The following is an 11,074-nucleotide window of genomic DNA, read 5'->3' as shown; positions in this document are numbered from 1 at the left end:
ATAAAAGGGCCTCTTTATTCTTTGCAAGATAATATGATTTTACAAAAGCTTGAGATTTGCAGCATTTGTTAAGTTCCCGCCACAACAATTCAGTCAACTTGAAGTGCATGGTATTGCAATGGTTCAGCTAGACTTTGACTGAATCATTGCAATGCCTTGATTTTTGTTTTTCAGACATGTGGTTATGGATTTGCTTAGGATCATTGTGATGTTGCACGACACAATTTCAATTAAGCTCTTGTTATCAGACAGAGGGCCTCACATTTGACTCTAAAATACCTTGGTATAAAAGGAGTTCATGTTCACCTCAGTGTCTGCACGGTGCCCAGGTCCTGTGGCTGGAAAGCAAGCCCTAATCATCACCTCCCCACCCCTGTGCTGACAGGTGGTAAGAGGTGTTTGTGTTGATGTGCTGGTTTTGTCCAAAGTGGTGTTGTCCATTATGTCCAAACATTTCCACTTTGGCCTCGTCTCTCCAAAGGACACTGCTCCAGAAGTCTTTGTGTAATATGTCTTACACTGTTGTTCATTTGAGGAGGAGAATCTGGTTGGAACCAGTTGTGTTGTACTGAGTTTTATTATCATATTTAAAACCTTAAATTAAAGAAACAATGTAGTTTCTTTATCTTACGATTGCACAAGCAATGTTACACCTATTCTGCCATACTGGATCTTGATCTATATATTCTTCTCTAATGCTCATGAAATAACTAAAATGTGGAAATGCATTAATGAAACTGTCATGGTCCTCGGCCTCTGAACCAGTATTTTCAGTTTGTTCTATTTTTCTTGGATTTAAGAAATTATATTCTCTTTCCTAGAGCTTCTCAGTTCATTAGTTTCTTTATCTGTTCCTTGTGTCTGAGTCTCCCTCCCTGCGTTTGTTTCCTTCTTTTAATTTGATAGTCCCTTATCCCCTGTGTGTTATGCTATGCTTTGCCTTCCTCGGTTCATTGGTGGATTTAGTTCACTTGTGTGTTTTCCATCTCCCTGATTACCCAGGGTATATTTTAGCTCTCTGTCTCCTCTTGTCATTTGTCACAAACTCCATCATGTTGAATGTCTGCCTCGTGTTTCAGTCTCCTAGTTGATTATTAAGTTGATTATTACTTCCGTTCCCAGTTTCCTCCTTGTCTTGTAGTTTTCCTTTAAGCAATAAAGCTGCTTTTGAGTTCAGTTCTGCCTCTGAGTCCTGCATACTGGCTCCGCAAACAGCTTTAAATGACACAAATGTGAAAACATTAGAAACATTTTTTTCATTACAGTGGAAAAACAGTCCATATAAACGTAACGCAAAAAGTAAGGAAATCTGCTATTCTGCTATTCAGTCTTGTTTGGCGTCCTAATTTCACACACGATTTTTACAAATCAACCATTTCAGAGTATTGAGCAAGAAGATTGGTATGAAGGAAACACAAACATGGCAACAAAACAAGCTCTGAAAGTCATTTTAATCTGAACCAAAAACCACTGTCAGTAGTGATGTGACGTTCTGTATCGAGGCTTCGAAGCTTGTGTCGAGTAATTGAGGGAGCGTTTCCGCGATGCGCGTATCGAGGCTTGCTTCATTTATGGGAGGAGCTGAAAATGATGACGTCCGAAGCCTCGCTGCCCGGCTGTACCACGTGACTGGTTCATGAAGTGATTCGAACTTTTCCGCGAGATATGACAGCGATATAAACCCCTCAGACTTCATTCAAAAATGTGGGTGTTTGATGGAGAGTTGCGGTTAGTGAGAGTTTGGAGACAGTTTGGAGACCGTTTGGAGGTTTATGAGAGTGAGGAGAGAATGGAGCCAGCTAAGAAGAGGAGGATGTCCTCCCCTGTGTGGGAACATTTTGATCTTATTCCTCCCAACAAGGTATGTAAATTTCTACAGAAGATGTATTTTCATAATACTGATGGTGCAATACAATTTATGTTAAGTTGTCTTGACTTTTGTACAAGGTGAAGTGTTTGCTATGTGCCAGGGAGCTGGGATATAACAACAACACCTCATCCATGCTTAGGCACTACAGAGCTTTGCATGAGAATAAGGGGAACACCGATTGTGGAGCAAGACCAGGTGAGCCATCAAATGCAATGATAATATAGCATGCAGTAATGTTACTAAATGATATAACAATATTATACAACTGTTATAAGTTACGTGTGTGATATTTATATTTGTGCTTTGTCTTTATTGTCTTTCCTCAGGAGAACAATCTCAAATAGATGAAGACCTGGTTAGCATGGTGATTGAGGACTCCCAGCCATTTAGCATTGTGCAGGACAAAGGATTCAAAAGATTTGTTAAATCATTAAATCCTAGCTATGTTCTCCCCACTAAAAAGGTCATAAAAGCAGTGAAAATTTAGTTTTTACAGAATAAAATGTGAACAGGCAGGACTGAGGCTCAAAGCCTCAGTGTGTAACTGTCCATACCTCAACGTTACAAAAGCACAACTACTGTCCACACCCCAACCACACCTCACAGTAAATGATCATTTCCATTTTAAGCATTTCCAAATAATCATTTTCCATACTGCCAGTATAAATATACACAGTATACTGCCATCACTACAATATACATGTTTTACACACTCCTTTTGTTGTTGACATTTACAGGCTGTGTGCAAAAGGCCACACTCTTCAAATTCATGTCAACTAATATTTTTACGTCCAGTAGGTGTCCTACTAGAGCAAATGAAGCTTCAAGAAGCTTTGCGCTGGGATGAACCAATTGGATGAAAAGCTTCAGTGCTTCATGAAGCTTCATCTGCCCATCACATCACTAACTGTCAGGGCTCTGTGTGCGGGCAGGTGGAAATGTGGATCCAAATGCAGGACTCCGAGACAAAATGTAACTGAAAACCACAGCTTTTATTGCTGGCATGAAACAAAAACAGAAACCAAACAGGAACACACAGGCAGGATCTGAGGGTACGACGCAACACTGAGCACAGGAAAACACAGGGCTAATATACACAGGGTGGTAATCAGGGAATGGACAACAGGAGGGAGACACAGCTGGGAGAAATGGGACTAACGAGACAGGGGGGCAGTAGAACTGAACACACTCACATGAGACACAGACCTTCACAATAAAACATGAAACAACAAATCCTTAAACACGGATAAACAGAAACATGAAACTCTAATAATAATCATCATCATCACCACCACAAACACTACAAGAGAATAAGAAAACAATCCATAATGCAAAAACACACCAAAACATAACAACTCAAAATACTGGGTCAAACTGGCCCAGAACCGTGACAACCACAGCACTTTGGACAGTATGTGAATGAAAAAACAAACAAATAAATACAAAATTTTTTATACAAAATGTCTCAACTTTTATTTTTATTAACAATTACAGCACTGACAATTCGGTTTAATGTGGCTTTTTCCTGCATCTAAGTGGGCACCTGCCTGTGCTGGTTCAGCTTGTTTGAGCTCTCCTTATTTAAAAACAGCCAAATACTTTATACATAAACTTTCAAGTTTAATTTCAGTATTTCAATATTTCCATCTTTTACAAATCAAACAATCAGCTAAACTTGAAAACCATCAGCAAAACAAGCAGAAGATTAGTACAAAAAAATAAATAAAAATCAGTGCAGTCCCAAACAGTCATTAACCCTCTAAGACCCAGCATATCAAAAAACTAAGATTTTTTGGAACTGAGATGTTTATTAACCCTGATGACAAAATCCATAACAATTCTTTTGCTATATTGTGTTGTGTTTGATATATTTTTATTATTATATTTATTATATATTTTTTGTATTGCATATGATACACTGGTCATTTTTGGCAACTTTTTGTTAACAACAATGTTCATTTTAGACAAAAAAAATTATGGCAAGTATTGATCATGTTAATGAGATAGAGGTCTCAGAATCTCATGAATCAAATATGATACAAAGGGCATTATAGGTTTAGGGTTTTTTTTAAAAGCCAAGTACTTTATATGTAAACTTTCAAGTTTAATATTAATATTTAATCTTTTAGTAGTAGTACACTCGAAGGCCATCAGAAGGTAGCATTGGAATCGTTTTATGATTTTCATCTTTTAGAAATCAAACAATCAGCTAAGCTTGAAAATCGTCAACAAAACAGTCTAGTACAAAAATTAAATAAAAATGAGGTCAGTCCCAAACAGTCATTAAGTGAAACAGGGTTGTTTTGGTGTGTTGTCAGCTAATCACATTTACCCAAGTGCAGTTTGTAAGTGCGGAGGGTGGAGAGAATTAAGAGGCCTGGGTAAGAAAAATAAAAACTAGAGAGAAGAGTACTGAGGCCATGGTGAAGAGAAAGAGTGAATAGCATGGAGAGTGTGCTTTTCTGTCTGTTTATCAGAACCTTAAAACCTGTAAATCTAGCCCTTTTTTAAATACATATATTATTAAATGTGGGAGTGCACGGTCTATCCCATTAAAATATTTGAAAACGTCAGAGCAGATATATTTCTTTATTATCCTGTCTACGATAGCAACGACAAGCACCGCCTAGTCGGCTCGGTGCAACCCTCATATCTTTGGGCGCAATCACAAACATCCGTTCTTGCAGCTATGAGGTTTAAGGTGTGGCAGCAGACAGAATAAAATCTTTTTTAGGAAGTGACTAGCTTACATTTAAACTATACAGAAACTGCAAAACTAAACTGTGAATTTTGGATTCTCAAGTGATCAACATACTATGCCTGTCCTGGGAAATTGAAACTTGGATTAAATCTGGATTTTGATGAAGCTAATCAGACAATTATCACATTTCACCACATCTCACTGCATTAAGGTTTGTATGAGTTAATGTGGTTATTATTTTAAAAATATAAATATATGTGTCACCTGTTGATATTATAGCAAAAGATGAATCTATTTTCATCAACCTGACAGTTAGAGAAAACTGAAATGAGGTCGGTGAGTCAGTAACTGATTTGTTCCTCTGCTGTGCCTTAGTAATTATGATAATGGTTTTGATGCGTACCTTTTTTGCTGTTATTGTTGTTAGAGTTCTTCCTTGTTTTGGTTTGCAGAGTTTAAAGGATGAGAATAAGAAAGTCAAAAAATCTCCCGATAGCTGGAGTTCTTTTTTTATTGATTTTCCTTCTTTGGAAAGTTGGATTTTTCCACCGTGGGTTTGACTTTGTACCTGTGACTACCAGAAGCAAAGGCGTTCAAAAGAAGACACCTATGAAAAACTCTCATATATCCTCGTGGCCAAAATGTCAACAAAACACATCTACCGCCAACATCCCAGGATTCCAAACACTTCCTCAGCATATCAAAGATTTCCTCTACTATCGCCACTGTCGCCACTTCCCCATGCTACTGGACATTCCGGACAAATGTGGAGGAGCTGATAAATCTGGAGAAGTCTTTCTTCTTCTGGTCATTAAAAGCTCTCCGGGGAACTATGAACACAGAGAGGTGCTGCGCAAAACGTGGGGTGAAGAGAGGTTACACAACAGTGCGTGGATTCGACGGATATTCATCTCAGGAACGACAGAGAGCGGGTTTGAGAAGGAAAGGCTGAACAAGCTCCTGGAGCTGGAGCAACAGGAGCACAACGACATCCTCCAATGGGATTTCAGTGACACATTTTACAACCTTACATTGAAGCAGATACTCTTCCTTGAATGGATGGAAAGGAACTGTCCCAATGCCCACTTCCTGTTGAATGGTGATGACGACGTCTTTGCCAACACAGACAACATGGTCGAGTATCTGCAAAGCCTCAAGGACAATGATGGAAGCCAGCACCTCTTTACTGGCCATCTTATCCAGGGAAAAGGGCCTATTAGAGGGAATAACAGCAAGTACTATATTCCTGTTCAGGTGCATGAGTCCGACTCATACCCTCCTTACTGTGGGGGTGCAGGCTACCTCCTGTCTCACTATACAGCTTCAGTCATATACAAAATGTCAAAATCCATTAACCTTCTTCCCATTGATGACGTTTACATGGGGATGTGTCTGGCCAAAGCAGGACTTGGTCCTGTGTCCCACATGGGCTTCAAGACTGCTGGACTGCACATCCCATCAAATAAAGTGGATCTTTATGACCCCTGTTATTACAAAGACTTTTTACTAGTACACAGATTTCTCCCGGCTAGGATGTATTTTATGTGGCATAAAATACACAATCCTAATCTAAAATGTGGCGATAGTAGCAATCGCTGAAGATTCATATTTTCTTTGACTTTTGTCAATACTGTATTTGTTATCAGTGGCGTGCACAGACATTTTGGGGGGCAAGTGCTCCAGGGGGGAAAAAGGGCACTTTTTGCATATGTGGAAAACCTTTTCTTTGTATAATAAAAAAAATCGCACAGGTTAAATGCAATTTGACTTTTATTTTCTCCTTTCTCAGCCTCTCTTTCCTAGGCATTATGCTTGCTGAAATTAGTAAATAAATAGACCAAAATGTATGAGAACGAATAAGACTGACTGTGGTCATTACAAGAACAGGGCAGAATGGTCGTTTTCACAGGCAATTGGGAATTGCCTATTTTTCCTTTAGCAAATTAATGTGTTAATGTTGCCAATATGTTACACCAAAAAAAATTAACATGTCTAACCAGTGCTTCTCAAAACTTTTAACATGCACCACCCCAACACCGTACCCTTCAAACTACCAATAACAACGTCACTGTTCTGTCACAATCAGGTCACAACACAGTGCGTAAATGTCTGCGAGCATCGCTGAGTCAGTAACAACCAGTTAGGCTAAAGACTGCATCTTTAGACAGTTGGACGGTGTTCTAACTTTCTCACAGGAGATGTCACACAGCGGAAATTTGTGTTTTTATGTTTTATCAATCTGTGTATTGGTACATAGTGTTGATTTTATTTGCATGATTTTATTGGGATATTTATATTGCATGTTTGTTTATTGATATTTATACTGCATGGTTTTATCCTCATATTTATATTTGTGTTAATGTTGTACCATGTTCCTTTAACCCACTGTGGACTAAACAGATAATTGTAGGCACCTGTGAGGTGGGGGCGTTCCCCAAGGTGGCCTATCAGCCGCCAGGTTGACCTGTTAAAGGGGATGGTGAGCGCAGAGACAAAAGGAGAGAGGAGTGACGCACGAAGGGTGAGGAGGCGAAAAGGGAACGCGTGCAACCCCGCACGTGTGTGGAACGAACTGCTGCCTGACTGTGGGGCGCCGCGAGTTGTTCGGCGATCCAGTCCTAACGGCAGGAACGGCAACAGTGGGTGGCGATGGCTGCAATGCACGACAGGGCAGGGATGCCCCTCTGCCTGCATCTGACGGTGAGACGAGGGAGGCCGTGTTCAGGTGTGGAGTGGGGCGGGACTGTGCGGCGACGCGCTGTCAGGAGGAGACCGGTCTGCGATAGGAGCCCCCTCCCTGGTCTGTTGCTGACGAGTTTTACCATACTGGAAGAGAAGTTCCTCTCCTGTCTCTTTCATATAAGGACCATTCGCCCATGTGTGGCTGGACTGTGGGATTATGGGACTGTGGGAGAGTGGTTTTAGTATGTGGAAAACATGTTTTAGCCTTGTTTTAATGGTGTATAGTTATTTCTGCCGGCAGGGTTTTTAGCGGGTTGCAACACTACTTTTATTGTATACGGGGATTTTGGCTTGTATTTGGGGTTCTGACTGTGTTTTATCCTGAAAATAAATGGTGTGTTTGAGGCAGTGGCGGCTGGCCCATAGGGGGCGCTCGGGCTCCGCCCCCCCAAATGTGGAGGAGTAAAAATATATATTTTTAAAAAATTCATCAATGATAGTTTTACTATGTGTGTGCCCATATACAGCCAGGCGTATTTTAACATTTTCACCAGCTGACTCATTAAAGTTCAACCAACAAACGGTGTTTTTCTTCTTCTGGGGCGCTCGTCAAAGCGCCCTTGATATGCAGCGAAATAGCCTATCATTAAATGGTTGCCAGGGGAAAATAATAAATATTTGACCTATCAGCGTCGCTGAATTAAATGGTTTGGGGGCGCTTAAAATTGCGCCCCTGCAGAAAACGCGCGAAGATTTGCTGTTCTAGAATTTTACCTCAGTCAGTAGCCTAAGTGAGCTATAAGGTCAGAGAGAGACGATGGCAGCGGTATTGTTAACGGTTGAGGCACAGCCTCCCCCAAATTCGGTTAGATCGCTTCTAACCTACCCTTTTGCCAGAAGGACAATGGCAGAAAAACTGCAAGTTAAAGAGTTGGGACCTGACAAGCCCGAAATTCAACTAACCCAGGCAACGAAGGAGAAGTCAAAAGCATACAACAGGACTTTTTGTCGGAGTTGGTTCCAGCGCAAGTCGTGGCTGACAGGCTGTGCATATTGATTTATATGATGCAGCCGGCTTTATATTGTTGCTTGATTACACCACACAACATTGGATTGATGTAGCCTAAGTAATGAGTAAGTGGACACATTCATTTTTGCTTAAAGGCTACTGGATGCTAATTTCTTTCGCTTTCTACCTGTAACTTATGTAGCTAGAGGAAAGCTTTCTGTTGTGTGTTGCCATCTAGTGGGCATGAGGTATCACTGTATGAGTTAATCACCTAGCAACAAATTAAAATTGTGTTGTTTGATGTACTCATTAAATGGGTCATTTTAGTCGATATCATAAAAATTGCCCCCCCTGAGATTTTTTTCAGGAGCCGCCACTGGTTTGAGGCCAGCTTAGTTTCTGTGCCCTGAGCGCTGACCCGCTCACTCCCCTTTGCGCTTGTATGTATAAAGACGTGGTGGTGAAGATTTAGGTCCACCAGTCTTAGCGGCTACAGAGACACCTACTAAAGACAGTCAAAGACATTAATTTCAATCTTACCAAAGTAGGACAGTAGCTGATGTTAGTTATGGAAAGGCTAATCCACAAAAACAGAGAAACGTCCATAATTCTATTATTCATAATCATGTCAAGGTTTTAGGTTTTTCTGCAGTTCCATCTCTAAAAAGTGTGATGTCTTCCCGTCACTGACTTCAGTTTGAAAACTTTTTATTTATTCACACATTTCCGTGAGATCATCCTTAAAATTTGTAACGAAAAATGGGCTCAAAAGAGCCCTCTGCCTAACGGCATGTAGCCTATAGCATAACGTGATATTTTCAATAGTGTATGCAAAAAGGTCGGAATTGATGGGGAGTGGGGTTGCCTAAATGGTTTAGGTTACATTTTAAATGTGTCGTTTTTTTGTTTATCCATATGGATGGATGGAGGGGGCAAGCTGGCAAAGTTTGTCATGTGCAGTTTCTGACAGGCTACTTCACAACAAAACAATTGCAGGTTGGTCTTAGAGGGCAAACAGAATAATTTCACTCGATTCATGGGTTACCCGACTGGTTGTGAAGGGAAAGAGCTGCCGTGTTGTCCGCCGTGGCTCCCAGTCGCTATAGTTAGCCTACTATGCCTACTCAAAGTAGTCCTATGTCATGCCGCTGCTACACGCCTCACAACAAATGAACTGCAAGCGTGTTCACGTGACACGGTGACAGTGAAAAAGCGACAGGGTTCGGGTGTCTTTGAAGAAGGGGCACAAATCAAGCCATTATTTTCACACCTTTTTAAATCGCGCAGCTTTTAAAAAAAAAAAAAAAAAAAATCACGTCTTTCAAAAGGGCACTTTTTTGGACTGAGGGCAAAAGGGCAAGTGCTTCAGCACCACCTCGTCTCTATCTGTGCACGCCAGTGTTTGTTATAGCATCTCAGAAAAACTGCAGTGCTTTACTTAAGTGAAAACTTCAAAGACATTTTAAGTAGCATTTCGATGCAAGTAAATGGCCTGCATTTGTATAGCGCTTTACTTAGTCCTGAAGGACCCCAAAGCGCTTTACACTACATTCAGTCATCCACCCATTCACACACACATTCACACATAAGTAAACACAGTTTTATCACAATTATGGTTGAGTAACAGCACAGAAGAATTATTACCCACTATTATTCTGTCAAAGGCTTGGTAAGATAAAACTATGGAGTCAAAGGTAATGAGAAAGAGAGAAAACACTGTGAAAAACAAATTTGTATGTACTTTTTGGTACTTCTCTCTAGTCTTTGTTGTGGTTTATTTCTAATACGAATATAATAATACAAGTTTTAAAGAGAGAGTCACTTTTAAGAATAATGTCTAACAGCTGACATCTGTGTAAGTCGACCCATGTCAAACTGGTTTGAATGTATTGGGTTAATCATTATATCAGTCAGTCATAAATGTATTGGGGTGAAATTAAGATAAAATCAAAATACTGAAAAAAAACAAGCATGCCTTGAAATTCTGAATTATATTAATATACTTATATGTAAATATACTTACTTTATTTCTACCACTGTGTGTAACTGGACTATAAGCTTTAAGAATTTCATACAAGTCAGGAATGCAAAACACAGTGTATTACAGTGTACACTGAAGAAAATACAATATTGCATTAAAAAAGCTGCACATTTTTAAGCTTTAGTTTCTGTAATATTTCAAACCCGTTCAGACACAGCTAAAACTTAAACAAGCTGCTTTTCAACCTTACATTCTCCTTCAGTCACTGGCAAAAGAAAAAATTGCAAATTATTCTGAAATAATACTTAATACATACTAGAGATGGCACGATACCACTTTTTTATGTCCGATACCGATATCAGAAATTTGGATATCGGCCGATACCGATATGAATCCGATATAGTGTGTTTTTTAATCAATATAACTGTTTTTTTAATATCTTGCTGCTTTTTGTATAAGTTCATACTCAGGTTAAAAAAACAAACAAACATTAAAGCTATTCTGTTATACCTGTATGCAAAAAATACACTGCACCCAAAATATTTAATAGTTCAGCAAAACTGATCAATCTAAAAAACTTAAACCTACTCCATCCTTCCTATTCTGGTATTTTAAAGCGTAAGCAACCTAACTAATAGGGCTCTAAAACTCCCAGCAAAAAAAAAAAAAAAAAAAAATAGGGAACCACCCCCACCTCATGATGCTTAATCAAAATAATCAACTTTAATTTGATGCAGTATGAAAACAAATGCACAGAAATCAATTATTTTTCAACAGTAATTAAATAGATTCAACATCTTTCTTCAACAGAATTGCAGACTGCACAGATGG

The sequence above is a fragment of the Simochromis diagramma genome, unplaced genomic scaffold (genome assembly GCF_900408965.1).
Source record: "Simochromis diagramma unplaced genomic scaffold, fSimDia1.1 OVJJ01000334.1, whole genome shotgun sequence".
NCBI lineage: Eukaryota > Metazoa > Chordata > Actinopteri > Cichliformes > Cichlidae > Simochromis > Simochromis diagramma.
This window is presented reverse-complemented; position numbering follows the sequence as displayed.